This window comes from Carassius gibelio, chromosome A17, assembly GCF_023724105.1.
Source record: "Carassius gibelio isolate Cgi1373 ecotype wild population from Czech Republic chromosome A17, carGib1.2-hapl.c, whole genome shotgun sequence".
In the NCBI taxonomy this organism is placed as follows: domain Eukaryota; kingdom Metazoa; phylum Chordata; class Actinopteri; order Cypriniformes; family Cyprinidae; genus Carassius; species Carassius gibelio.
Window position 1 is genome coordinate 19,023,037 of NC_068387.1, and position 26,895 is coordinate 19,049,931.

At 35.2% G+C, this 26,895-nt stretch overlaps 1 protein-coding gene across 2 annotated transcripts in view; it reads left to right on the forward strand.

Moving 5' to 3' along the window:
- The window catches only part of LOC128031653 (muscarinic acetylcholine receptor M1), an 80,228-nt gene that overhangs the window by 15,892 nt on the left and 37,441 nt on the right, over positions 1-26,895 (forward strand). For both annotated transcript variants that reach the window (XM_052619972.1, XM_052619973.1), the window contains exon 2: positions 12,577-12,700. The gene's annotated coding sequence lies outside the window, so the exon portion shown is untranslated. The remainder of the gene's footprint in view (positions 1-12,576; positions 12,701-26,895) is intronic.

Consider the following 26,895-nt stretch of genomic DNA (forward strand, 5'->3'; position numbering starts at 1 on the left):
ATATTAGCATGATTTCATATACAAAGAGTTATCTTTGTAAAAGCTGGACAATATCAGGTTCTGGGACTGAACTTTGTGGAATTAGTTTTGCGTCTGTAGTTTTGTCATTTTGTTTTTGTTTACATATTTGTGTATCTATCTAATATGGCCAAATAAGCATGCAATGTCATGCTTAAAGGGACAGTTGACCCAAAAGGGTAAATGTTGTCATCATTTTCTCATCTTTGTTGTTGAAAACCTGAATGACCTTCCATGAAACGCAAAATGAGTCTCATTTTTTAAGATTTTAGGCTTCAAAAAGGTCACAAAAGCACCATAAATCTATCATACAACTTGTACATTTGACTCATGTGCTATATTTAAAATCTTCTAAAGTGATACAGTAATGTTTTGTGATGAACAGAGCAAACTTTGTTATTATTGAAAGTCCCAAATAATCAGAAGTACAGTAGTGATGTCTGAAAGAATGAGTTGTTCAGTCAGTTCGATTCATTCATGAATTAGTGATCAGATCTGAATAAATGAGCCAGACTCAGAAGCAGCTCACTGAAGGGGAAGATTATCTTTCAATAATGATTTTGGTTTGTTTCTTTTACAAAGCCATCATATGACTTATAATATAAGAATTATATTAGAATTAAAGAATTATATAAAATTATAATATAAGGCACAGGTCATATGGACTACTGTAATGGCACTTTAACATAATTTTTGAAGCTTGAGATATGTGAAATATGTGACTTTAAGAGGAGAATTTTTCTGTCATTTATATTCTGAAGCCCACATCAATAAATGTTTTGATGATGGTTGATTTAGCTCATATATAGAGGCACATACCTATAGATCTACACACACACACAGTTCATGGTTCGGTAAGGCATATAGTCAGGGCACACTCTATAATTAGTGTCAGAAACAGTTTACCTCGGAGCGTTTAGGTTTGGATTTAATATAATCTAGCAATATCAACCTAGCAGACGTTAGTAGCCTATTTCTTATTTTATACACACTATTGCCTTCCTCTGTCCGTGTATGGAACATTCTCATGTCTGTGTATACATTCTCCTTACATGTTTAAAATACTAAAGAACATTTAAACACTCTTACACCTCATCAGTCATTCTAATACTGGGCTTTCAGTCCATCACAGGAAAACACATGATCAAAGTTTGAGGACAGTGAGATTTTTATTAATTAATTAAAGGTGCTTTAAATGTATCTAAGAGACTCTTATAATTTTAAAAAGTTAAAACACACGTTTTTTTGTTGGGAATCCACTGCTAAAATTCTCATTCCAGGGAATAAATATCATGTTATTGGAGTCGCTTCAACCAGCGGACATGAAAAGTGTTAAAATAGCCCAATTCCATGGGAAAACTACAGACTTGGCAACACTGGAGCGAGAGCACACCCATCAACATGCTTCATCCGGATTATGGAAGAATGTCTTCAAAGAAGTGTGTTTTTGGTTGTGAGGGAAATATAACATTTTTCTGCTTCCCAAAGAACCCAGCATTATGTGAACAGTCTAATTGGAAAAAGTTTGTTTTTCTGGGAAAGCAATGGAGTTGCACACGTGTGTTTGTTCCTGTCATTTCAGTGATGAAAGCATTATAAACAAGATTCCAGTTTGACAATGAATTTGCATAGGGGTGCTCCGATCACGATCAGCCGATCGTTATGCGCATCTCGTCAGTAAAGCCGGTTTTCTAATCAGCGGTTAATTCCATCAGGTGCGTGATTTCACATAGAGCAGCTGTTACTACACAGAGCCGTTGTTAATAGAGAAGATGCGCAAATCATGTTTATTTTCAGCGTTTATTGGCGCATCTTCTCAGTTAACAACGGCTCTGTGTAGTAACCGCTGCTCTATGTGAAATCACGCACCTGATGGAATTAACCGCTGATTAGAGAACCGGCTTTACTGACGAGATGCGCATAACGATCGGCCAATCGTGATCGGAGCACCCCTAAATTTGCAGATTGTTTGCGATTAAAAGGATTCAATACTACTCTATAGGTACTCAAGATTAACAAGAGCTCGGCAGAAACTGTGTGTTATGTCCCCTGTAAAGTGTATTGCGCTTGTACACAATTACTTTAAATGCCACTTTGTTATATAATACAGTTGGTTTTCAGTCCATTTGTCTTTTCATAGGTGTCCTAGACGTAACTAGCAGCATTTCAGTTGACAGACATATTGATCAAATAGGTGGCTGAACTGTGATTGATTGGACGTTTGATCTGGGGATTGATTCGTTTCATTGGATGGGTTGGTTTTTCTAGAAATTGTACCCTTCATTCCTTCCTCTGGTTCCCCTCATAACCCCTGAGGTCTCACAGTATGGAGTCAACTATCTGTCCAATCCACTTAGAGTTTATTAAGGACACACACACATCCCAGTGTGAGTTAACCCTCATTACTGGTGCTGGATTTGTAGTGTATAATGAGTTTACTGTTAAGATGTGTAGAGAATTGAGAGGATTCATTTAAATTCATTTTAGTTTTAAACAATGGCTGGGTTATTAAAAGGCATGCTTCTAACAGATAGTTTTTGGTATATGTCTTCAATAAACACATTAAAAGGTGATGTAGCGCTTCAGATTTCCCAAGATCACTGATACAATAAGAAAGGGAAAAAAAATATATTTAATTATGTAACAGAAGCCAGTCTTAAAGGATTGTTTTGGGTTTAAAGGTACAATTTGTAAAACATTTGCAGTAAAATATCCAAAAACCACTAGGTTAGTGTTATATATTTTGTCCAGCTGATTACTAACAATATCTCTAATGTTTCAACTAAATCATGATAAAATTCCCATTCTAAACAGTGACACGGACGGGGCAGTGCAGTCGACTGTCAATGACGTTAGTTACCCTTTGTTACTGCCTTTACTGACGTAGAAATCACTTGACAACAGTGTCGTGGACAAATGGGGTAGTAGTGTCTAGCGTCCAGCAAACCACTAGCTTGCTTCAAGCAGTTCCTTATTTACTTCTTCTTGTACGTTTTATTGTGGATTGTGTTACTTATTTATGGAACATAATTACTGTTTACCGTCTGACACTGGTTCTATCAACAAGGACAGCTCCCGTAAACGTAAGCGTAAGGTACAACCAAATGACCCAAGAAGAGTTTGGGACAAGAGGAGAGAAAGAGCGAGGATTAATATCGGTGTTGCATTTTCTAGATGGAGAGAGCTTCGCAACAAACTTTAACTAGAAAGAGATGCCGATCTCGTTTGTGTTTTACTCCCTTTTACCTTACCTCATCCGTTAAATCCTTTATTTGTCTTTCCGTCTGATTGATGGCCATCAGCGGTTTGGTAGAAGACAGCAAATCCCATCATTCCACCGCGTCATCAAACCACGCCTTTGTTATTGTTTTGGTAGTGCGCCCTCTAGTGGCAGGTCCTACAACCTGTAACTTTAATAGGCTTTTTCAACAGCATCTGTCATCCTATCAGTTACTTTAGAAAAATTATGATGTCTCTCAGTTTTGTAAAAATGGCATATACAGTGATGCACTTACAAAGAAAGTCTTTAGGACAATACATTGCACTCGCAAAACATTCTTAGAACACATTTTTGTCAGCTGGGAAGGAACCGTTTAAATCAAGCAAAATCTACTTACATAATTCCATCAATAAAGCATAACTGTATAACACACATTTAGCTATGAAAAAGTTAATATAAGTGTTTCAAGAAGCACCTTTCTAGTGTGGTGGTTTCAGAGTGATTGCTTAAGTGCGTTTGGATAACTTAAAAAATGGATTAAGACGGTGAATGTTATTTTTTGGGCATTTAAAAGCACTCTAGCATTTCCTGATTTAAGTGATTTTACATCAGTAATGTGATGTCATCAGTGACTGTGGTTAGCTGATATTGCTGTAGTATTACCTCATTAAATGCATGCACGAATCAAATGGATTTGATGGCAGACTTGCAAAACCTTTTTGCACGACTCACCAATAACCATTTGATTTATTGGTGAGATGGTTGACGTCTAGGGGTATTAAGTGTTTCATATTATTGGGTGTGCCTATTCTTTCTCACATGAATATTGTCATTAATCCATATGCATGTGAACGCACTACAGCATTCAGCCTAAAATGATTTTTCTGAGTACTGGCCTTGTACGGAGAACAGCCTGTGGGACCATGACTGTGAGTAAGCAAACAGAGCCTGTTCCATATTTTTATGTGCCGTTTATTTAGGGCTGTCAACACTCTGTCATCCTGACAACCGCATTTAAGGGAAGGAGAATACATTCAATGGGAGAAATGCCTTAAAAGATTAAATGTTTGTGGAAGTAATTGTGTCAAAGGCACACTTTGATCGTATTTGTTTGTGTACAGTAGGTGTGACTATACAATTATAAAAAAATATTTTGGACTTTTAAATGTTATGATTTCTGTCAGAGAAAATTACATTTTACATTTCTTGCAATTCTGAACAGCAGATGTGAGTGTTTTTTTTTAATCTTTTATTATTATTATTATTATTTCCTGCCAATATAAGTAAGTGCATCCAATTTAGTGTGTCTTTGGAATCATAATTTACAAACCCAGAAAACAAGTCTGTAAGGACAAAATATTGTGCGTTTTTTATTATTAGACAAATTATCCGAATAAATATCAGATTAAGACACAGCTTAATTTCAATGTAAAATTCTAAAATTAATAAAATGTTTAAATAAATATTACAGAAATATTTTAATATTATTCTGAAAAAAAAAAATCGTATAATTTTTTGAGCACACTCTAAAAAACTAGAAAAACAAGATCCAGGGAACTTTGCTAATATAAAGGAATATTCTGTATATATATATATATATATATATATATATATATATATATATATTAAAGTGTTTTTACTGTATTATAAATTGTATTGCTTCATGAATAAAGTACTAGCAGATAATGAGTACATCAGTTTTTCTAAATGTATTTTTTCGTAATGTATTTCGTGTGTGTGTGTGCGTGTGTGTGTGTTTATTTGTATATATATACACCAAAAGTTTGGACACACCTTCTCATTCAAAGAGTTTTCTTTTATTTTCATGACTATGAAAATTGTTGATTCACACTGAAGACATCAAAACTATGAATTAACACATGTGGAATTATATACATAACAAAAAAAGTGTGAAACAACTGAAAATATGTCATATTGTAGGTTCTTCAAAGTAGCCACCTTTTGCTTTGATTACTGCTTTGCACACTCTTGGCATTCTCTTGATGAGCTTCAAGAGGTAGTCACCTGAAATGGTCTTCCAACAGTCTTGAAGGAGTTCCCCGAGAGATGCTTAGCACTTGTTGGCCTTTTGCCTTCTGTCTGCGGTATATATCTGCGGTATATATACACACTCACACACAATTTTTTTTGTTTTGAAGCAGATTTTTTTTTTTTTTTTACTTTAAGTTGAACAAACCTGATTAATTGATAGCTCTAGTTAAACTCAATAATAATTATTTTTATTTAATATATAACAAAAGCAATACTGTGCAATAGTTTTTGTATTGAATAATACAAGCATCTTGTAATGGAAAATATGAAAATTTATCCACCCAATTCAACAGGCCACTGAACGTAGGCACACATCGTTATCTCTGTGTTTCCTCTTGTCTCTCATAAGGAGAAATATCTGTCTGATTTATCATGTCTGAAACACACAGCGACAATTATATCATTATAATTATTATCTTATTGCTATGGTCCATTCATTAGCAGAACCATAAACAAGATGCAGGAAACATTCTCGAGGAAACCTGTCTACACTCTGGTGAGCTTGGCTTTCAAGGGAATATCTCAAAGGGATTTTAGGTTAAAATTCATGGATGACTGAAAATTGCACTTTTTTTTTTTCAAATAATAAACTTTTGGAAGTATAGGGAAAAAAGTATAGGGAAGTATAGGGAAAATTCGTAAAAGGTCATCATCAGCTAGTTCTAGGTGACATGTTTACAGACTTAGGTAACCCCAAGTAGTGTGAACCTGTTTATATGTGCTTAGACTCATTCTCATGAGAGTGTAGACAGCTTGTACTCGAACTGCAGGAGCTTCAGTTGTCATCTGGCAGGCTTTTACTATTTTCCATTCCAAGACTGAAGACTCATGACCTACTAGTGTCTTCTCCTTGCCCTATTAGTCAAACGCCACTCATATAAACAGGCTGTCCTTAAGCATTACTTCAATCTCAGTCATAGTGGATGGGAGGCCCTGATTATTATCCAGATAGTTGGACACAGCAGTGTTGTTATTGTTAACTAAAACAAATATTGTTATTGAAATATACATATTATATTACATTGAGAAAGAAAAAATTAGAAACTATAGGTAATGAAGTGAAATTTAAGTTGAAGAACTAACATTTCTTAAACTAAAACTGAAATAAAAATACAATAAGTGGAAATGAAAAATCATATAACTATAGAAATAATAAAAAAAAATAAAATAATAAATGACAAAAGCATACAATTACTAAAACCTAAAATGAAATTGAAAACCAACAATATATATTTAAAAGAATCGAATTATTAATAAAACACACTAATATATATATATATATATATATATATATATATATATATATATACTGTAATAGTACATAGTGTTAACACACTGCAGGACACACGTGGACATTTTATTTGCTCTCATTGTTTTTCTGCTAGTTATTATAACATAAGAAAATTGAACCAACATAAACAACTAGCTTGAAGTCGGTATAATTATTTATTAATATTACTATATACACCAGTATGATGAGTACTAGCATCACAATGGTAATTAAACAACTCAAAAGCAGACATATATAGGCATTTGTTTTTAGAGGTACTTAAGTCAACTTGAATAATCTTGCCTAATATAGTAAAATCCTCATTATACACCAAAATCATAATAAGTCACTACTGACATTGTCAGAAATCAGTGGCGGCTCGTGGATTTTAAAATAGAGGAGGCACACTAATTGTATTGGTCTGGGGATCTCTGATGATTGTTATTATTATTATTTGCTTAACCACTGTAAAATGGCTTTTTAGTGGCTTTTAGTCAGAAAACGACACGCATACAGCAAGATAAAATAAATTCACTTACCTGTCCTGTCACCTGAAACAAAAATCCATCCCTTCTTAAAAGTCTGTGTTAAAAGAGAGCTGCCTGTTGTGCTATTTAATTAGGCCTAATTCTGTAGCCTATAGTTCTAGCTCCCTTTATTTTTAATTTGTATATATACTGTTTGAATGACAGCTTGGAAAATTGGTTGGCAATCAAATATTCAATATCGCTACTCATCATAAATACTTCGTAAATTATCTGCCCAGCCATTACGGGGAAGATGTTCAAACTAATAGCACGTAATTTACGTCTCTATGATGATTGATTTATATACCAGAAGTGAAGCTAGCCTCCTCTGTGGTATTCCTTTTCTCAACACTCCTGAAACACTCAATGCTGATTGGCTAATTTTTAACAACGGAAGCATGAGAGCTCATCTCTCCCCCTCCCCTTCTCTAACACTGCGCTTGTAATAACATCAACAGATTCGGCACATTCGCAATAGAAAAGCAGTGCTTTCACATAATGGTATTACAACTGTGAAATTACAAACAAAAATATTTTCATTCTGAGACATGAACTGAAATGAATTGTGAATTTTATTAACATTAAATCGTCTTCATTTTCACCTCAACATTTTGGGGAAGCTGTGCCTCCCCTGCCTCCCCCGACGAGCCGCCACTGGTCAGAATCAACGTTTATGTTATTTTTTTAGGTTTTAGAAAGCTGGGATCCATTTTGAGAATGTCTGCTTCACAAGGTGAATAAATTTTCACCAAATTCACCTGATTTGAGCTTATTGAAGGTGATTTAAATGTGGATGTGAAGGTAGTTTAAAAGGAAAGTTTTTACATACTTGAATTGAAATTTTTGAATTAAACCATAATTAAATAAATATTTAAATTCTCAAATTGCACTGATTTCTTTCATTTTGTTTTAAAAATGCATTGTCACTTAAAAAATGAAGACATTTTCTCATTGCATTCATGCAGAAGTCAATGCAGAAGTCAATGTAGACATTTCCCTTTAGCCGCTTTTTTTCCTTTAGTTTGGATGGGGAATCTGATCCTAGATTAGCAGTGACGGGCAACATTACCCTGGACCAGCAGAATTCCCAGTCTTCTCCAATATACAGTATATACATATATCATGCCCGCCAGAAGAAAACAAAAACCTTCCCCGGCCTTACTGTGCTGTGCCTATTCCAGTTGACCAAACAAGGAAGACTTCTGCCCCCTTTTCTCGTCCATCACTGGAACATGCACTTTTTTTTTTTTTTTTTGCACAAGTGCGTGCCAGAACCCACTTAACATTTGAGCCACATGTACTAAACCTGTTGTGCATATTGTCTCATACAGGTCTAGTGATTTGCATTTTCTCTCATCCATGATGCTTTAATGATGATGCTGATTTTTTTTTTTATGTATACTATAGCTGGCCCTCGTATAAAGAAGTGTCATTGTTTTATAGACCAGAACTACTTTGTGTTTGTTATGACAAAGCATTACTCAGATTCCACCATGATTGTTGTGGCAATTAGTCATGAATGGTAGTTTGAACATAAGACTTCACCCGTGATGTGAGCCATGTTTCTTTTGGCACAGACTCTGGGTTGTGATAGGGTCAGTTGAATGAGCTTTGACAACCAAAAAAGGCCAGAGACATGTCCACATTAATCTAAAAGATGAACAAGTAATACATCAACAAGTAATAAGAAAAGGTGAACAAGTAATAAAACTTTGGCACACACAGTCAAAGGACACATTCATTATGTGTTTTTGAGCTTGCTTTTGTTTCAAACCAAATTAATTAGCATTGCAGACTTGTAGGTTTGGGTAGCAGTTTTCCCATACTAAAACCGGAAATACTGTGGAGTGCACCAAAACCATAACTAATCAGAGCAGTGAGTAGATGAGTCCTTTTATGGATTTCCTATTAGAACGTAGATGGTAAAGATTTGCAAGCTTATAGCACTTTTGTTGCATTGCACCTGTTTTGTAAACGTGGCTTGTGTTAAAAGTTCTACAGGGTTCTTCAAACATGCATTTAAAAAAAATAACTTTATTTTTATTTAGGACGAAAACCAGCAAAAATATAAAATAAATGTGCAAATAAATAAATACATAAATCCACATTTCCTGCATAAATATATTAATAAATATGCAAATAAATAAATGAATAAATACACAAATGAGGAAATAAGTAAATATTAAATGAATGCTAGGGAAAATAGAAAAATGTTAGGAAATGCTAAACTGAAAGTTAACATCTTTTCTTTAAGGTGTTCATTTATTTTTAATCATAGTTTAATCATTAGACCATTAAAATAGATGCTTTGATTTTGAAGTGTAACAAGGACATAGGCCACTCTAAATAAATAAATCTGCTCGCCTACAAGTGTCACATATACTCGCTTCGTTTTGTTCGTTCGCTGGCTCAGTTTGTGGTGTCATGCTCAGTTTGTTGGGTTCCATGTAGTAGCAGGTCTGACATGAACAGAAATTGTGTGTCCGAAGTCATTTGTTAAACACCCTGTTGCATCCCTGTTGCATATGTGTCTCGTGAAAAAGTTGTATAATCTGTGTTCAGATGGAAGAATGAAATGAATTCTGTCATGCATTAATAAACCCATTTGTTTCTTCTTGCTCATAATTCAGTAAAAGTCTCATTCTCAGATGCTGCGGATTTTACACATACCAAAAATTGGTTAATGAAGGTTAAGGAATATTGTGCAATATTTGCTGATTTATGTCAGTCTATTTAAAATATGTAACAAATTAATCACATTATAAGCAAATTCACTAATAAGCAGTCAGCCATCATCATTGCAAAATAAATCTTTATATGAATGACCCGGAACATTCCAATGTCATATTTGAGAGAGAGAGAAGAACATTTAGGATGAACTGATACGCTAGAATAAGTCTGAGTTTCCAATGCTCAAATGAGAGAAGAAGAGAGGATAGAGTTTATTATTGTTCTCTCAATATTTACAACAAGATCCGTTTAGAATTGCGAGCACTGCACTCCTACCCTTTGGAAAAAGTTTGCGCGCATCTGCTGCTTACAGCTTGTGCAAGTCATGTTAAATATAAAAAAGTTAACAAGACAAAGTCACAAAACAGAAGGGATAGAAATTCATTATTCCTAGCACATAATCAATTCAATTTGCGGGCATTATTAAGGCAGCTGTATGGATGTGCCTCAAACTTATCTATGTGTTAGATAAGACCAAACCGCACGCGTTTTACCTCAGTGGATGCTTCTGTCATTATGGAGGAACTGTCTTTGTTGGGTTATATAAATTATTTCCAGTGGTTCTTTTTCAGCGCTGTGGTGGTCTATTGTTTGGCTCAGACAGGGTCTTAAACAAAGGGGAGATACTCATACATTTTGCATGCTAAGAGACTTGATAGCTGATATATTCTTTATCTGCCTCTTTCTGTTTTCCCTCATTCTTGATCTTTATTATTTGAAACCATTTCATTGTTTCTCTATTATCTTATTCTATTATCTTATTATTTAGGGCCATTGTGCTATGTTGATTTTAGACCCTGCGTAACACTCACATAGTCGGAGAGTAAGAAAGAATTGCTTTCAAAGAATGGCCTAAGAAAATTGTAATTCTCTCGAAACAATAATAATAATAATTATCTACCTGTGTGTATATCTATTATAAATTGAATGTTATCACACTGCAGGCATGCATATGCAATTGTGTTTTTTTATGTTGCTTAATCAATGAGGTGCTTAGATAAGTGTGAATTAATGAATTTTCTTTAATAAAGACTCATTCCCACATCACTTCCTTTTTAATGAGCAACAAATGATACTTATACCACCTAAAATGGAGCAATATTTGTCTGATATTGAGGTGCATATTAAATGTCTCTCATATCACATCCCTTTATCACACCTCATTGTAAAATTGAATGAGGTTGTATAGATATTAATTATTTTTTACCAAAATCGTGCTGGATTTTCTATACTGCGAGCTGCTCTCAGAATTGCTTCATATTTGCTGAATGATGATTTAACACCATAACACATTATAGCGTTTAAGGTTTAGACCACATTTTAATATCCAAAGAATGATGTCCAGTGTGTTTTTGAGATATTGAGCTGTTTTAATGCAGGGTCAGAAATTACAACATATAAAACTCTTAGTAAGCTCGTATTGAGCAATCCCCTCTGCACCTGATGTTAGCAGTCTTGATTTGAGACCAGCAGGGTTTAGGAACTGATATGGAGAATTTCTTGTCCTATTTTTTTATTCTTTATTTGTATTAATGAGTAACTACCTTATTTTGGTGGAAACACTAAATCTAATGTGCCATTTAGTGTTGCTCCTAATTAGGTGATTTAAAGGGGGGATTTGCTGCTATCAAAGGGGCTTTTAATAAAGCTTGGCTGTCTATGAAGTACAAACTTGAACATACTTTTAAAATGATTGCTATATGATCAGAAAAAAAAGAAAAGAAAAAGGCTGTGGTGTTCTTTTATGGCGAAAATTTCAACACCCATAATGCACCTTTGATTTTTGCACCGCTCCTTTGTCGATCTGTCTGCCCATGCATGGTTATACAAAAATGCTAGTTCTATCTACAGTTTTGACAAAAATTATGTGTTATGAGTCACTCAGTATCTAGGTGCAGGTAACATTGACAAAGCGTACACATTGTTCATTTACATATATTACTAACTGGTTGAAAATTGACAAACTTATGCTTTAAGTATCATTTAATTGTGTCCAATAGAGGCTAATATATTAAGAATAGGATATACTGTATAGAAAACTAAATACTTGTAAATTTAGCTTATAACTAAGTTTGAAAAATAAATAAAAAAACAAATATTTTTCAAGAGTTAATGCCATGGACCAAACTTTGGCGAATCTTGTGCTAGCTCCATTGTATCAGCCTGGTACCTGGCAAAGAACTGCAAAGTGATAATATTTTCCAGAAAATTTTTTGTAAGAGCCAGCCAATCATATTTTAGGAAACGTGTGATTTTAGTTTGATAATACAGTTTTTGCATGCAGTATATTAGTATGCAACAGACATTTAGTGAACGGTCTGTGAGCATGTCGTCTGATGGCTGTGACTAGGATTACAGTGAATTCAAGAATAACATCACTGCTCTTAGTGGCCTATTGAAACAACAGACATGGTTTTTGTGTATTCAGGGCACTGTCACATGAAGGCGGATGGTTTGGAAATCTTTCAAGATGCTTTGAGACACTGTATCCCTCGACTCGTTCTGTAGCTTTAGCGGTTCTAGAATTAAATCAAACAGCATAAGCTTTGGATGGAGCAAGTTATTTCAGATGTGTTGAAGATTTGAATTGTTGTCAAGTGTTCAGCCAGTGGCACCTAAAATGACATTCATGACATTTCTTACAGATCAAAGTTGAATTATTCATTTGTTGAATGGAATGTCTGAATGCAGATTGCATAGTGCTACTTTAGACTGCGGCTCTAACAGGTCTAACTGCAAATTTGTTTATGTGCCTGCAGGTCCGGGACAGCATGAACCTGACTGATGCCCTGTGTCTCCATGCCAACCAAAGTCTCAGGTCGAGGTAAACCTAAACCCTCCTGTCAGAAGGTAACCTCTCTGCCCCAATCCAAACTCTACAGGGTGAGTAAACGATATTAATGTCCATACACAGTACTGTTGAAAAGCAGTTTTTGTAATAATTATGAAAATAACCGATTCTGATGCCTCTTTGAGTTCAGACAACTCATTTTGAGCTGATTATTACTGAAAGGTCATTAAAGGTCACATACGTTCGAGTGAAGGAAATGTGAGTGAGGGAGACTTTTTGTAGAATAATTTAATCTTCATGTTGTTTAAATCTGACTTTGATTCCCACTGTGTTTCTTCCCATGTATTTTTGTGTAAAGAAAGGCATTGTTTTGTCTTTTTTTTTTTAATAATATCTCCTTTTATCATAAGTGTCCTCGTAAAGTGGACAAAGTATTTGGACTACAAAAATGAAGCTGTAAAATGAAGTAATTTCACCTGGTTATATTATATATTTTTGTCTATGTAATGCAATGATATTTATTTTAAAGATAGTAAAAATTATCCAGCCAACAAATGTTTCAAAATGTTATAAAATGTATTTAAACGGTAAAAAACGTTGAGGGGAAATTTATACTGGACGGTTCAAGACTTTAAGGTCAGTAATTTTTTTATATTATTAGATATTAAAATACAATTTGATCCATGTAATGTGTTGATTATATGTGGTGCTCAGGGAACATTTCTTATTATTATCAATGCTTAAAACAGTTGCTTATTATTTGCGTGGAAACCTTGATGCAATAGATGAAATAGAAATCTTTTGTGACATTGCCTTCCACTTTTGATCAGTTTAATGAGTCCTTGCCAAATAAAAGCATTATTTTCTTTCAAAAAAAAAAGAAAGAAAAAAAAAGATTGAATTAAAAACAAATCATACTGGCCTCAAACTTTTTAACACTAGTGTGTGCATTTGTGGAAATGATTGAGGTGTATAAATATTCTTTGGGGCCACTCTACTCTCTCTTAGTGTCTATACAGTACCTGGTTATGAGAAGCATACGTTAATAATGTGTTGTACGTTCAAATCCAAAGTAGTGACTGTCTCCCTGTCAGAAAGGTCTCTCTCTCTGCTGGTTAGCAGCTTGACACTGAAATCTTAGGAGCTTACTGTAATTATGGTCCTGTCACATCTGGAGAATGAAACATTTCGATCTCTCACCATAATCATTGAACATGAACATCAAATTCGACCCATCATTAACACCACCCAAGGTGCGTGACTTTACATAGAGTGGCATATGTGTTTGTTTGTGTGCTGGATGACAGTAATAGATGAGATTAATGATGATTTTTTAATTTCTTTATAGCTGTATCTGTTTTGTCCAGCCCTGTCCTGACCACTTGCACCTTCAATTTCACTGAAGCTTTGAGTGTCTCTCTTCATCTTTGTCTTATCTTGTACATTTTCCATGCTGAGATACAGCCTGAACTTTCTGCAAAGTTGTCCTGTGCTTCAAACAGATAAGAATGCCATGTATCTGGTTTTCTGTAGGGATTAAGGCTTCAGCATGGAGCTCCATTTGAGGCTGATATAAGTTGGGCCTCCATTGCCTCTAGTTACTGATAGCATGGAACAAAAAAACCCAAGCATTGTTTCCTCATATCTGAAATGAAGCTGCACGATCTCATTTGATATACACAGACCTCCCCCGCACCTGTCTGGATTCTCCAGGTGTGTGTGTATGTGTGTGTGCTGGTGTGTGTGCCACTATCAGGGATTAATTACCACTCTGAGAGGGGAAGACTGGAGGGATGTAGAATGTCCAGTACAGAAAGGGAAAGATGGATTGCAATGAGGGGCAAAGTGCAATAGAGCAAAAACGAAGGATTTTCATTGATGGGTGAACAAGTCTGCAAAGGGATTTAATTGGCTGCTTATACAGGCTGTGGGGTATTATACCTCCCTGTCACACATCACACTCACCATAGAGTAAAGTTTAAGTGTGTGAGGTTGCATATATGTGATTTTGAACATGCTATCGGCAAACGTGTCATGGAAGTTAACTTAAAGGAATAGTTCATCCAGAAATTAAAAATCATGCACTCACACTCGCTTTGCTCCAAACTTGCATGACTCTTTTTTTTTTTTTTTGTGAAATGTTTTTGTGTGTGTGTGTATTATTTATATACATTTATATTTATATTATATGCATTTATATTTAGTTTGCATTACATTTATATTAGAACTGTGCAAAAAATCGAATGCGATTTTCATGTGCATCTCATCAGTAAAGATGCTCCTGTAATTAGAAGTATATCTCCAGCACGTGCATTCAGATCAGGGTTACCAGGTTTTCACAACAAATCCTGCACAGTTGCTTCTTAAAACTAGTCCAAAACTAGTTTCCGGGAGGTTCCCCGATAAAAATTGCTTCCCGGGGTTAAAATGTACATTATTTGGAAGGGTTGCCCTGGTAAAATTAGCATTTTAGAGGCTAAATATCACGTTATTGGTATTGGGTTGCACTGGTTCAGGTGGAGCGGCATTTATTACAGCCGTAGTCTACCGATAACTAACACAAAATCGTTTTCAAAATCGACAAAGAATCGCCTGCTATTTTAACATCGATTTTGTGTAGATTGTCAGTGAATTACGGCTCGGTGTAGTAAATGCCAACCGGTGTTGCCAAGTATGTGGTTGACCCCAATAAAAATAACGTGATATTTAGCCCCTAAAATGTTAATTTTACCAAGGCAACCCTGCTAAAAAAATGTATATTTTAACACCGGGAAGCAATTTTTTATTGGGGAGCCTTATGGAAGCGCGATTGGGCTAGTTTTGGACTAGTTTTGAGAAGCTACTGTTCAGGATTTGTTGTGAAAACCTGGCAACCCTGATCTGACGCATTTGCTGGAGATATACTTCTAATTACAGGAGCGTCTTTACTGATGAGATGCGCATGAAAATCGCACTAGATTTTTTGCAGAGCCCTAATTTATGTTTACTTTTAAATGTATTACATATACATTTTAGTGTATATTAATTTTAGTTCCATTTTTAGTAAATTTATGTTTTTGTAAATGTATTACCTTTAAAAATTTAGCTTTCATTAAAATTTTAGAAATTTCTATTTAATTCTATTTAGCTTTCATTTATTTTTATTTAGTTTTGATTAGTGTTTTTAGTGGTTATTATGACAAGAGGGGAATATTAGTAATTTTTTGTACTTCAACTTATTTCAGTTAGTTTTTCATCCAAAATGTATATTTTATTAATTAACAAACAATATTTGAATAGGTTTAATTAACAGTAACAACACCTTCTGTAAAACAACACAAAATATATTCGAAAAAAAAAAAAAAAACATCTCAGTGGTTTTTATTTTTGCATAACTATGCTTTTTAAAAATGTCAACATTTTGTGCTTTAATAATTTGTTCATTTAGAAACATGCATGTCTTAGTAGCTAATCATTATCTGTTCATGGTGTATTGTTCATTGTCATTCTCTGTATGACATTGTTCCTTTGACTGATCATGTTAAACAGCTGCCATCTGAATTCCAATTTTTCTGAGAAGCTGAAGACTCAGGTGACTCTCTCTGGTTGATTTGGTTCAGTCATAAGCAACTTTATCAGAGAAAAGTAAGCTTGATTCCACAGTTTTGCCCCACTGGCCCAAGGCCATGTTCACTATTGAACTCATGCTTCTCAGCCAATCATGTCACAGCGTTCTCTTAAGCACGACAGGGAGAAAGTTTATCCCCAAAGACATTACTTTTGACACAAACACACACACGCTGCCACTACTACCACAACTTCATAAGAATTTTCACTACTGTTGAAATAGATAATCATGGAATGGGGAATAATTTTGCTTTATCTATGTCAGTCACGCTTGCTACACTCTGTCTTTTGGCTTCGACAGGAACTGCAGTGCAAAGCGTATGCCAGGAATGTGTTTCTAACAGAGCGGGAATAATCACGTTGAACTGCATGAGTAAATAGCATTGAACACAGTGTGCTGAAAAATAGTGTTTACTTGACGTGCCTAAATGCCTCCCAACGCTTGGATTATCTGAGGGTAATTCTGCCTCTCGCAAAGATCAAGTTTCATTTATCAGTGTTTAATGGTGCTGTACTGTTTATCATGCTAGACCAGATTTTTAGGCTTTCGGAAGAAAATGAGTCAGTGGTGCTCATCATCACAATGCATAAACAAGATGTTTATTGTTGCCAATGATATGCGGTTTTAGTTTAATTTTATTATTGTTTTAGGTGGTTGTTTACTGGAATAAGCCATAAGAGGCCAGCCAAAAGGACTTTTTCTGCTTCAGTTATGACCCAGGTTCCTCCTTCCACGTATGTCTGTTTTTACCAAAAATTTATTTCATTAAACAGTATATAGCATATTAATATATTGCACTTATTATCTTAAATGGAAATATTCAGTTTTGTCCCACAACCCTGTTACTGGATATTTTTCACCAATTTTTTATAATTTTTTTTTTTTTTTGTAAGAAAAAAAAACAAGAAGTATTTAACTTTAGCAACAACAAGACAATATTTGGTCAAATTTCTTTTACATTGTGTTTATCCAGATGAATCTATGTTTATTGGAAGACATCATATGTTTCCAATTTCCAATTTAGTGAGCAAAAAAACACACACACACAAAAAACACTTAGCTTATGTGCTTAGTTTAAAATTTTATTTAGCCTGATATTGAATTGAATAGAACATTGAATGGAGTCTAAGACTTTTTTTTATTTATTTTTATTTTATTTCTTGTGTACTCTATTCATGGAAAGTGGCAGTAATACTGAATAGCTTATCTTACTAGATACCATTATATCTAGTTAAAATCAAATTCATGAACTTTGAGGCCAAGAGCCTTTGAATTCCTGTTAAACAGGGTCACCTATGGACTAAGAACACCATCAAAGTTGTCCAACACCAGAGACATCCAGCAAACTTTGAAAAGCTCATTTGAATATTCCACATATCCACGGACGACTCACTGAACAGATGGTGGGAAGTGAAGCTAGATTATTCGTTTGATATCAGAGACCGATAGACAGTCAGACAGTTAATGGTACGTGCATGTGTGTGTCATAATTGAAGTTCCTTGAGGCATAGAATAGAATCTGCTCTGAATAAGCACATGCCTTTCCTCCAGAGGTATATTCCTCCTCTTCACAGGTGCTTTCACCTGCACCTGTTATCTTTTCTCCATTTTCTATTTTCTCTATTCACACACTCAGTTTGTCTGGACTGGCAGGTGTGAATTTGGCACACTTTGGCAGGTGTTATGGTGCAGGTGAGAAGATTGTGTGTGTTTGTCATAAAATCTTTAACAGAAGGCCGTTTTTGTAAGATGTTTTTCAAGTGCGTTCAATACATTCATCACTCAAACAACATCAGTTTCATGCTGAAGTTTCTTACTCAGTTGAAGTCTAAACCATTTTTGTTCAACCTTTTGTTTGATGTCACAATTTCCTCCTGCTTCCTTCGCTGGAGTTTTTATCTTTCTGTGTCTTGTCAAACAGCTGCGGTATTTGGTAATTAAGTTGAAACACTTTGTCAGAGATTGCAGAGCACAATTTGACAGACCGAATCTCCTCCTAGATGCTTTCTCTTTTGGTCATCTGAGACGTGAGATAACAAGATTACACAGAGCACATGTAATTGTGATTTTCGTGACAATTCTTGAGCAGACGCTGTGGTTAGAGGTAGTTGAACGGATCGAAAAGGTCATTCGGGGTCACTTGATTCATTTAATTCTTAGGGTAAATGAACAGGTCAGTTGATTGTGCAGTCTGCTGTGAGGCAGGAGAATTGACAAGCATGGACAATGTTTCAGAAAATAACTTTAATGCTTTGTACTTGGATTGTACATTTTATCCTGAATAAAAATATTAACATAATCATATGTGGGGTTTTTTTTTGATTTATGATAAGTTGGTGCAAAGAATATCAAAGCTTGTCATATCCCAGCAAAAGACACTTCCTTCATCATATTTTAACTAAATTTAAATAAAAACTAAAAACTAACCAAGGTATCACTTAGGTGTAATTACAGATAGTATTTTATTGGCCAAAACTTTGTATCGACTGTAACACAGTTTGTAAGACGGGAAGGAGGAGGCGGGAACCGGCTTTATAATAAAACTTTAATAATAAACAAAACAGCGCGACAGCCCCTCATGGACGACTGTCGCGCACAAACAAAACCGAAAACACAAAATAAAGCCCAGGCCTTGTCCTCTCTCGTCCTTCTCTGTCAAAACTCCTCCTCTTTATACTTCCGGAGCTCATCCGTGGGACTCGAGACCGGTAAGTGGAGCAGGTGTCGCTCATTCCCAATCACTTCACCGGCCTCGCTCCGTTCCCACGGCTCTCGGCCCCGCCCCACTTGTCACATACACACATACATACAAGATGAGTCAATCATTGTTTTTAATTTGAGTATTTCAGCTCATAGATCCTCTAAATCATGGCATTGCCAAAATACATTCTTGTTCTTTCTTTCTTTCTTTCTTTTTGTTTTCTGTTTTAAAGGATTCTTCAATTGTTATGTGTAAGATTTTTTTTATTATTGATTTTAATTTTGATTTTGAAACTGAAATTTCTCTCATTTTAAAATTGAGTTATAGACATTATAGACATCTTTTCTGTCACTTTTGATTAATGTAATGTGTCCTTGCTGATTAACAGTATTAAAGGAACACTCCACTTTTTTTTTTTTTTTTAATTTGCAAATTTTCCAACTCCCCTAGTGTTATACAGTTGAGTTTTACCGTTTTCGAATCCATTCATCTGATTTCCAAGTCTGGTGGTAGCACTTTTACCTTAGATTAGCATAGATAATTGAATCTGATTAGACCGTAAGCATCTCCCTCAAAAATGGCAAAAGAGTTTTGATATTCTTCCTATTTAAAACTTGACTTTCCTGTACTTACATCGTGTACTATGACCGACGGACAATGAAAATGTATTTTGTTGCTATTCTTTTTAGCCATAATGTCCTCGTATCAATTTTGTATGTGTTTTGAATGTGACTTCAGCTCTCATAATGCAAACCCTGCATCAGTCCCATCTGAAAGAGCAAGGATGCCAGTCATATAATATTTATAGCAGAAACTACCATTCTTGACACCTGACACAGTGAAAACTACAAATGCTGAAAGAGACAATTTCAGATCACTGCTTGAGAATAGAATGCCTTTACACAGGGCAAATATGTCGGAGGTTCACTGATCATTTTTCTATACAAGAGGATAGAATGGCATAAATGATGGCACAGAGACAGAATCCAACACTTTTTTTTCCTTTTCTTAATATGATGGTGCAGTGAGCTGGTAATTCTTGAAGTTATTGCTTTTTGGCACATGTAATATATAATCACTATTTTTTTTTTTTATATTGAAGTAGTAATCTGGATAAATGCAAGTTAAACTTTCCCTGGATGGCAATTGATTTAGCCATTTTCATCTGTATAATTCTCTACTAAATGACTCATTCTCTCATTTTGGTTTGATATGAAATTAGTTCCTAAATTGTCGTCCCCACCACAGCTACTCATGAACAGATGCTTCACCCCCGCTGCAATTCATTCCCATTATTTAGCGCTTTCATTCATTTTTCAACCTGGGTTTGGCTTGAGTGCAACTCGTGTCTGTAATGAGCATTTTAAATGCCTCTGTTATTTCATTGCATTGTTCTTATGTTATGTTATGACAGTCTATCTCAAACTGATTCAATGTAAGCAATTAGTCTTATTTTCAGGGTAATTTTATATGAATCGATCAGGACTTGCTGAATATGCTTTGACAGTGATGCAGAGTTGATGCACAGCTGTCATAGCTAACAACCTCAATTTAACATTATTATTGTTGAATCTATCATAAAATGCCATAAGTTGTCTAAATCAACTTGTTTTCATGGAGAGATGGGCTAGTTGCAATTAGCCTAATGACAGAACGGAAGAAACCACAGTGGAAGCCAGACAATTATTGCTAATGTGAACTAAGACCATAATGGCAACTCGCATGGAGTAGAAATATCATTGTTTCCTTCTAAATACCTCTGACCAACATTACATGTCTCCCAGCTATAATGACTGCTCTTCAGTTCATTAATCCTGACCACAACAACATTAACTTTCCCTGCTTTATCAAGCTCTTTTTTATGATGTCAAGTCAAAATCTTTCAGACCAGTTTAACAAGGTGCGAAACTCTGATAGAGCATTACAGTATTTATTATTACAAGTGATTATACATCTTTTCAGTTTAAACACACCTGCTTTATATGTAAATTTGGGTCATTATAGATTGCACATTCTTTGCAAAACGTATTTTAATTTAAAGAGGTGCCGGTATACATTTCCAGTTAATCATGGCTGTATTAATTCATCAAGGAATGAACAAGTAACCGAGAAGAACACTATAAGCAGGCATAAATCCAGGTAGACAGTGTAGATGTTTGTGTTTCTAGATGCCGTACAGTCCTAGTGAAGTGTGCCATATCATGGTAGTCTGCTGCATCCTTCTCAACCTAGCACACACATACACACACACACACACACACACACACACACACACACACACACACACACACACACACACACACACACACACACACACACACACACACACACAAAGACAGCAACTGTACCATGCAAACAGTATTTGTCTTTGCATTTGCTCCATTACACTGATTTGCATGCTTCTTTTAATTGTGGGTGATAAAATAATGCAGACATTGTTTGCAAATAAACATCTGTGATTCATTCTTTGTGATAAAATTTTCTGTTTATCTGTTTATTCAGAGTCATGCATCATTCGAGCATAAATGATGGATGCAGGAGACGGAGGCTGTGTATTGTGAAGAGGATAATTCACTGAGATAATCTTAAGTGTGATGAAAATACCCTTTTCAGGGGCCCCTCATTTCACATTCATCGTAGATTTCCAAGAACACCACATATTTATCTTTTACTCGTGATGATTTCGCTCTGAGAGGGTTATTTATGACCACAACCATATGCCCTGTGACTTACAGATGTTTATTACGGGAGTCAGTCACTCATCTTTGTGAGAGCTGCATGACTTTTGAAAATAAATTGTTTTTGAGAAACAGTCATTTGAGAAAATATGGCACTAGTGGCAGAGGAATAATATTTCAGTGCAAGTAAGTCATTAAACACCCCCACCCCCCACCCCCAAATGTGTGTTATGACTGCGTTTCAAGTACGCCATTATGCGAGCATCTCATCATCTCTCAGCTTTGGCTCTTGTTCAAAAACTTTCTGATGAAAACTAATGCTTTTCATTTACAGTGCTACCTTTTGGAGGGAAACCCTTAATAAATCCTGAAGATCTGAATTGATGATTCTGGCTTTAATTAGTATAGCCTGTTTTAGTGATCACATCAATTCTTTACAGGCTATGCTAATCTATGCCAGAATTAGCAATGCATGTGGGATGGACTTACTCTTCGCTTATGGGCATCACTTTGTATTATTATAGGAAAGTGGCACCAGAACAAGTTTTGAAGTGTGTGTGCTATTCGACTTGATGGTTATGACATCACATAATGCTGATGCTTTGACATTAATTAGGTCATTTTCAATTATTTTAACATTATTTGTTTTGATAGTATTACTACTGAAATTAATACTATTATTCAGCAAGGATGCATTAAGTAGACTTTTAAGACATTGTTACAAAAATTTTAACATTTCATAAAAAAATGTTCTTTTGAAATTTAAGTTCCTTAAAAATGGAAAACAATTCTAAAAAGGGCTTTACATTTTCCACAAAAATATTAAGCAGCTCAACTTTTTTCAACATTAATAAAAATAAGAAATGGTTTTTGAGGACCAAATCGGCATAACAAATTAATTTCTGAATCACATGACATTTGAGGACTGGATGACTGATGGAAATTCAACCTTCCCATCACAGAAATAAAATATATTTTAAAATATATTCAAATAGAAAACAGTTATTTTAAAATATAATAATATTTCAATTATAGTGTTTTATCGTATTTTTAATCAAATAAATGCAGCCTTGGTGAACATAAAATATTTTGTTTGAATATTCCTGACATCAAACCTTTTTATTAATATTATGGTATATTACGTTATATAATATTAGTTACATAATTTAATTAATTCAGTGGTGCATGGGAACAAGTTTGTCGAATCAAAAAGTAATGCATTTCCATTATGATGTCATCACTGTAATGTTTTCTCTTAAAAGAAACAGTTCACCCCAAAAGCTGTTTTCTTCCATACAGTGAAAGTGAATGGTTTCCACAGCTGTCAACTAAAATTTTCTTTGAATTAGAACATCACAAAAATTGGTATCACACGAAACAATTGTATAGTTCCAGAAGACCTGGAATGTAGTGCTTTAATAATTAAGATAACTTTCATCAGGTTTTTTTTTAAATTTTTACATTTAGGGTTGCTTTTTGGTGCTTGAATTCCCCATCCATTTTAATTGTATGTAAAATAACATCTCAGTCTTTCTGTTAAATACTGGTGCATCTTAATAAATTAGAATGTTGTGGAAAAGTTCATTTATTTCAGTAATTCAACTCATATTGTGAAACTCGTGTATTAAATTCAATGCACACAGACTGAAGTAGTTTAAGGTTTTGGTTATTTTAATTGTGATGATTTTGGCTCACATTTAACAAAAACCCACCATTTCACTATTGTCCTGGCTAGAGAGAAGAAAAAGTGGACTTTTGTCCAGTGGTCCAAAGTCCTCTTTGTAGATTAGCAAGTTTTGTATTTCATTTGGAAACCACGGTCTTAGAGTCTGGAGGAAGGGTGGAGAAGCTCATAGCCCAAGTTGCTTGAAGTCCAGTGTTAGATTTTCACAGTCTGTGATGATTTGAGGTACAATGTCATCTGCTAGTGTTGGTCCATTGTGTTTTTTTTAAAACCAAAGTCACTGCACCAGTTTACCAAGACATTTTGGAGCACTTCATGCTAACTTTTGCTGACCAGCTTTTTGAAGATGCGGATTTCATTTTCCGGCAGTATTTGACACCTGCCCACACTGCCAAAAGCACCAAAAGTTGGTTAAAAGACCATAGTGTTGGTGTGCTTGACTTGGCAACAAACTCACCAGACCTGAACCTTATAAAGAATCTATGGGGTACTTTCAAGAGGAAAATGAGAAACACGAGACCAAAAAAATGCAGATGAGCTGAAGACCACTGTCAAAGAAACCTGGGCTTCCAGACCACCTGAGCAGTGCCACAAACTGATCACCTCCATGTAGGGCTGGGTATTGTTCAAAATCTTTCGATACGGTGCCAATTTCGATACCTCAGTATCGATACCGGTTCCTAACGATACTTTTTTCGATACCATATGTTTTAAAATCCATTTCAACATCAACACAAATACATTAAGCACAAAACTTTTATTTTTTCACCTTAATTAAAACAAATTCTGATAACACTTCACGCTCAGGATAACATTATTAATACAACTGGTTGTGTTTTTTTGGATAGGGGTGCGCCAGCAGACACTCAGGATTGGTATCAATCCTAACTTGGCCAAAATTAACAAAAAAAAGAGAAACCTTTTTGCCACAACATGAACATATTATAAATAAATAAATAAACAAATTATTTTGTGTACAGGCTAATACTGAACCAACTAAAATGCAAAGGAAGACTTTTTAGTGCAAAATCAAACTGTATTTGTGGGTTGAAGAACACTTCCTGACTTCTTAGACAACTGTACATTTGTGGCTACTGTGGGTTAATTATAAACGCTATCGTTAACTCATATTTACCATAGTAAAAACATGATACATTTTCTTTAGTTTATAATTAACCCACAGTAGCCACAAATGAACAGTTGTCTGAGAAGTCATGAAATGTTCTTTAACATCATGAACCATAAAATGTAGTCATCTATGGTTTATTTTCATAATAGGTAAACACAGGTCACAAGCTAACATGGTCACATTTCCTTGATTCAGCAGCTGCACGATGTGACGCCGAGAGTCTTGTCTTGAATCCAGAGATCTGGAGCAGATTCTGTGTAGATCAGTAGCTCGGTGGTTCGTGACTGTCGTCTTGCAGTGCGGCGTCTTTTAGTGCATGTTCAAAACCCGCGCCAACACAGACGTACTTTATTTAAATTTTTTTGTTTATCCTACTTACTTCAGACACGAAACGGGCGATCATACTAATAACTTGTAATATTTACAAGAATATCAGAGTCATGCAATGAGCATGTCTGCGTTTATTAGACACTTAATATCACATCAGTTTGTGCTTTCAGAATCGCAGAATCTGCTGCCGTCGTTCCAGCACATCTGCAGTGGAGACCTAAACCAGGAAGTTAATAACACGGTAACCAGTTAAACCGTAACACCGGCTTTGGTTGCAATACTCTTATGTTGCACTTTGCTGACTCGGCATCCACTTTTATAAAGTGTAGCCACACTTTAGACCTCTTTGGCATTGTAAAACGGCAACATTTTGAGAAAAAACAACTACACTTGTGTTGTGTGACTACGAGTCTCTTCAGAAATCCTCCCCGTCACGTCACGTGGTGGTGGATAGCCAATCATGGCGAATTTAGGTCCTTACATGCATGTATGCTACAAGCTCACACAGACACAGCCGCTTGGCAAAAAATAAAAATAAAAATACGCACCTTGGCTTTTGGAACCGAATTTTGGCACCGAAAGATAAATAATCTTTCGATACTCAAAGTTTTTCGTTCGATACCATAAAGGCATCGAAGTTTGGTACCCAGCCCTACCTCTATGCCACGCTGAATTGAGGCAGTAATTAAAGCAAAAGGAGCACCTAGTAAGTATTGAGTACATTTACAGTAAAATAACATACTTTCCAGAACAATTCACAATTGTTTTTATTGGTCTTATGAAATATATTTATTAGTGGTGGGCATATATTAATTTTTTTAATCTAGATTAATCTCACTGTAATCTTGAAATTAATCTAGATTAATCAAGATTAAAATGTCTCATTTGAATTCTGCCGAAGGCATTCAGAATATGTGTGTAACCCAAATAAAATAATGGCTAAAAGTAACGTTAAGTCTTTGAGAACGGGTTTCTCAAGACAGGTGGTGCATTAGACCAGGGGCTCATCTTCTTTTTCCAAAATATGGCGTTATTTTATGGCGTTATTTCCCTGTCAAATGTCGAGAGCGCATTATTGTAGTACGAAAGTACATTAATATAATGCGTGAATCTCTCTGCTCGCGCGCGGAATATAAGGTGCCCGAGCACGAATGTCTCTCCTCGAGTGCGGAATATAATGTGCGGAACGCGAATCTCTCTGCTCGCTCGCGGGAACTGGGTGCGCGCTCTCAGTTCCCGTGCGTGAGCAGAGATTTGTGCTCGCGCATTATATTAATGTACTTTTGCGCTACAGTAATGCGCTCTCGACATAGGTGAAAGTCATCATAGCTCGCGTAGTATAGACCCAGTTCCCAACCCAACTTTGAGAATAGATTAACGGCGATATTTTTTTAATCACCCGATAAGAGTTTCACGTTAACGCAGCACGATAAAGCCGATAACGGCCCACCACTAATATTTATGAAATATTTTTCAAATATACTCTAAAAAATTTGTTGATTTGGTGGGCTTTTTCTAAATGTGAGCCCGAAATCATCACAATTAAAAGAACCAAAGACTTTCAGAGTTTCACAATTTGAGTTGAATTACTGAAATAAATGAACTTTTCATGACATTCTAATTTATTGAGATACACCTGTATCTCCTTTTTTTTGCTAAAAATCTCCTTTTTCAGAAAAAAGTAAGTTGTATGGGTTTGAAACAATATAAGGGTGAGTAAATGACAGATGACAGAATTCAAATTTTGGGGTAAACTAGCCCTTTAAGAATTTTCTTCTCTCTTGCTCACTGCACATTTTACACCCTAAGTCGATATTAACAGTAAGCATTTATACTCCGCTTACAAAGAAACCCTTGAGCTCACTCAGTTTATGTATTTGTGTGATTGCCAGACCAAACTTGTACAATATACCTCCAATAAAAGGAACAAAGCCTAAATATAAAGGCATTTTCCTTAGCATGATGTCCAATCCATTCTACCCATCTCCTTATCAGTGGCCCAAGATTAGATAGTTTTGTTCACTGACCAGAGACATGACACAAAGAAGACCTCATACAGATAAGAGCTGTGTATCATCACCTGTCAGATCAGTAATCTCTATGCAGTCCTGACTCAATTTTATAGGGGTGGCAAAGAAAGAAAAATAATATATAAATT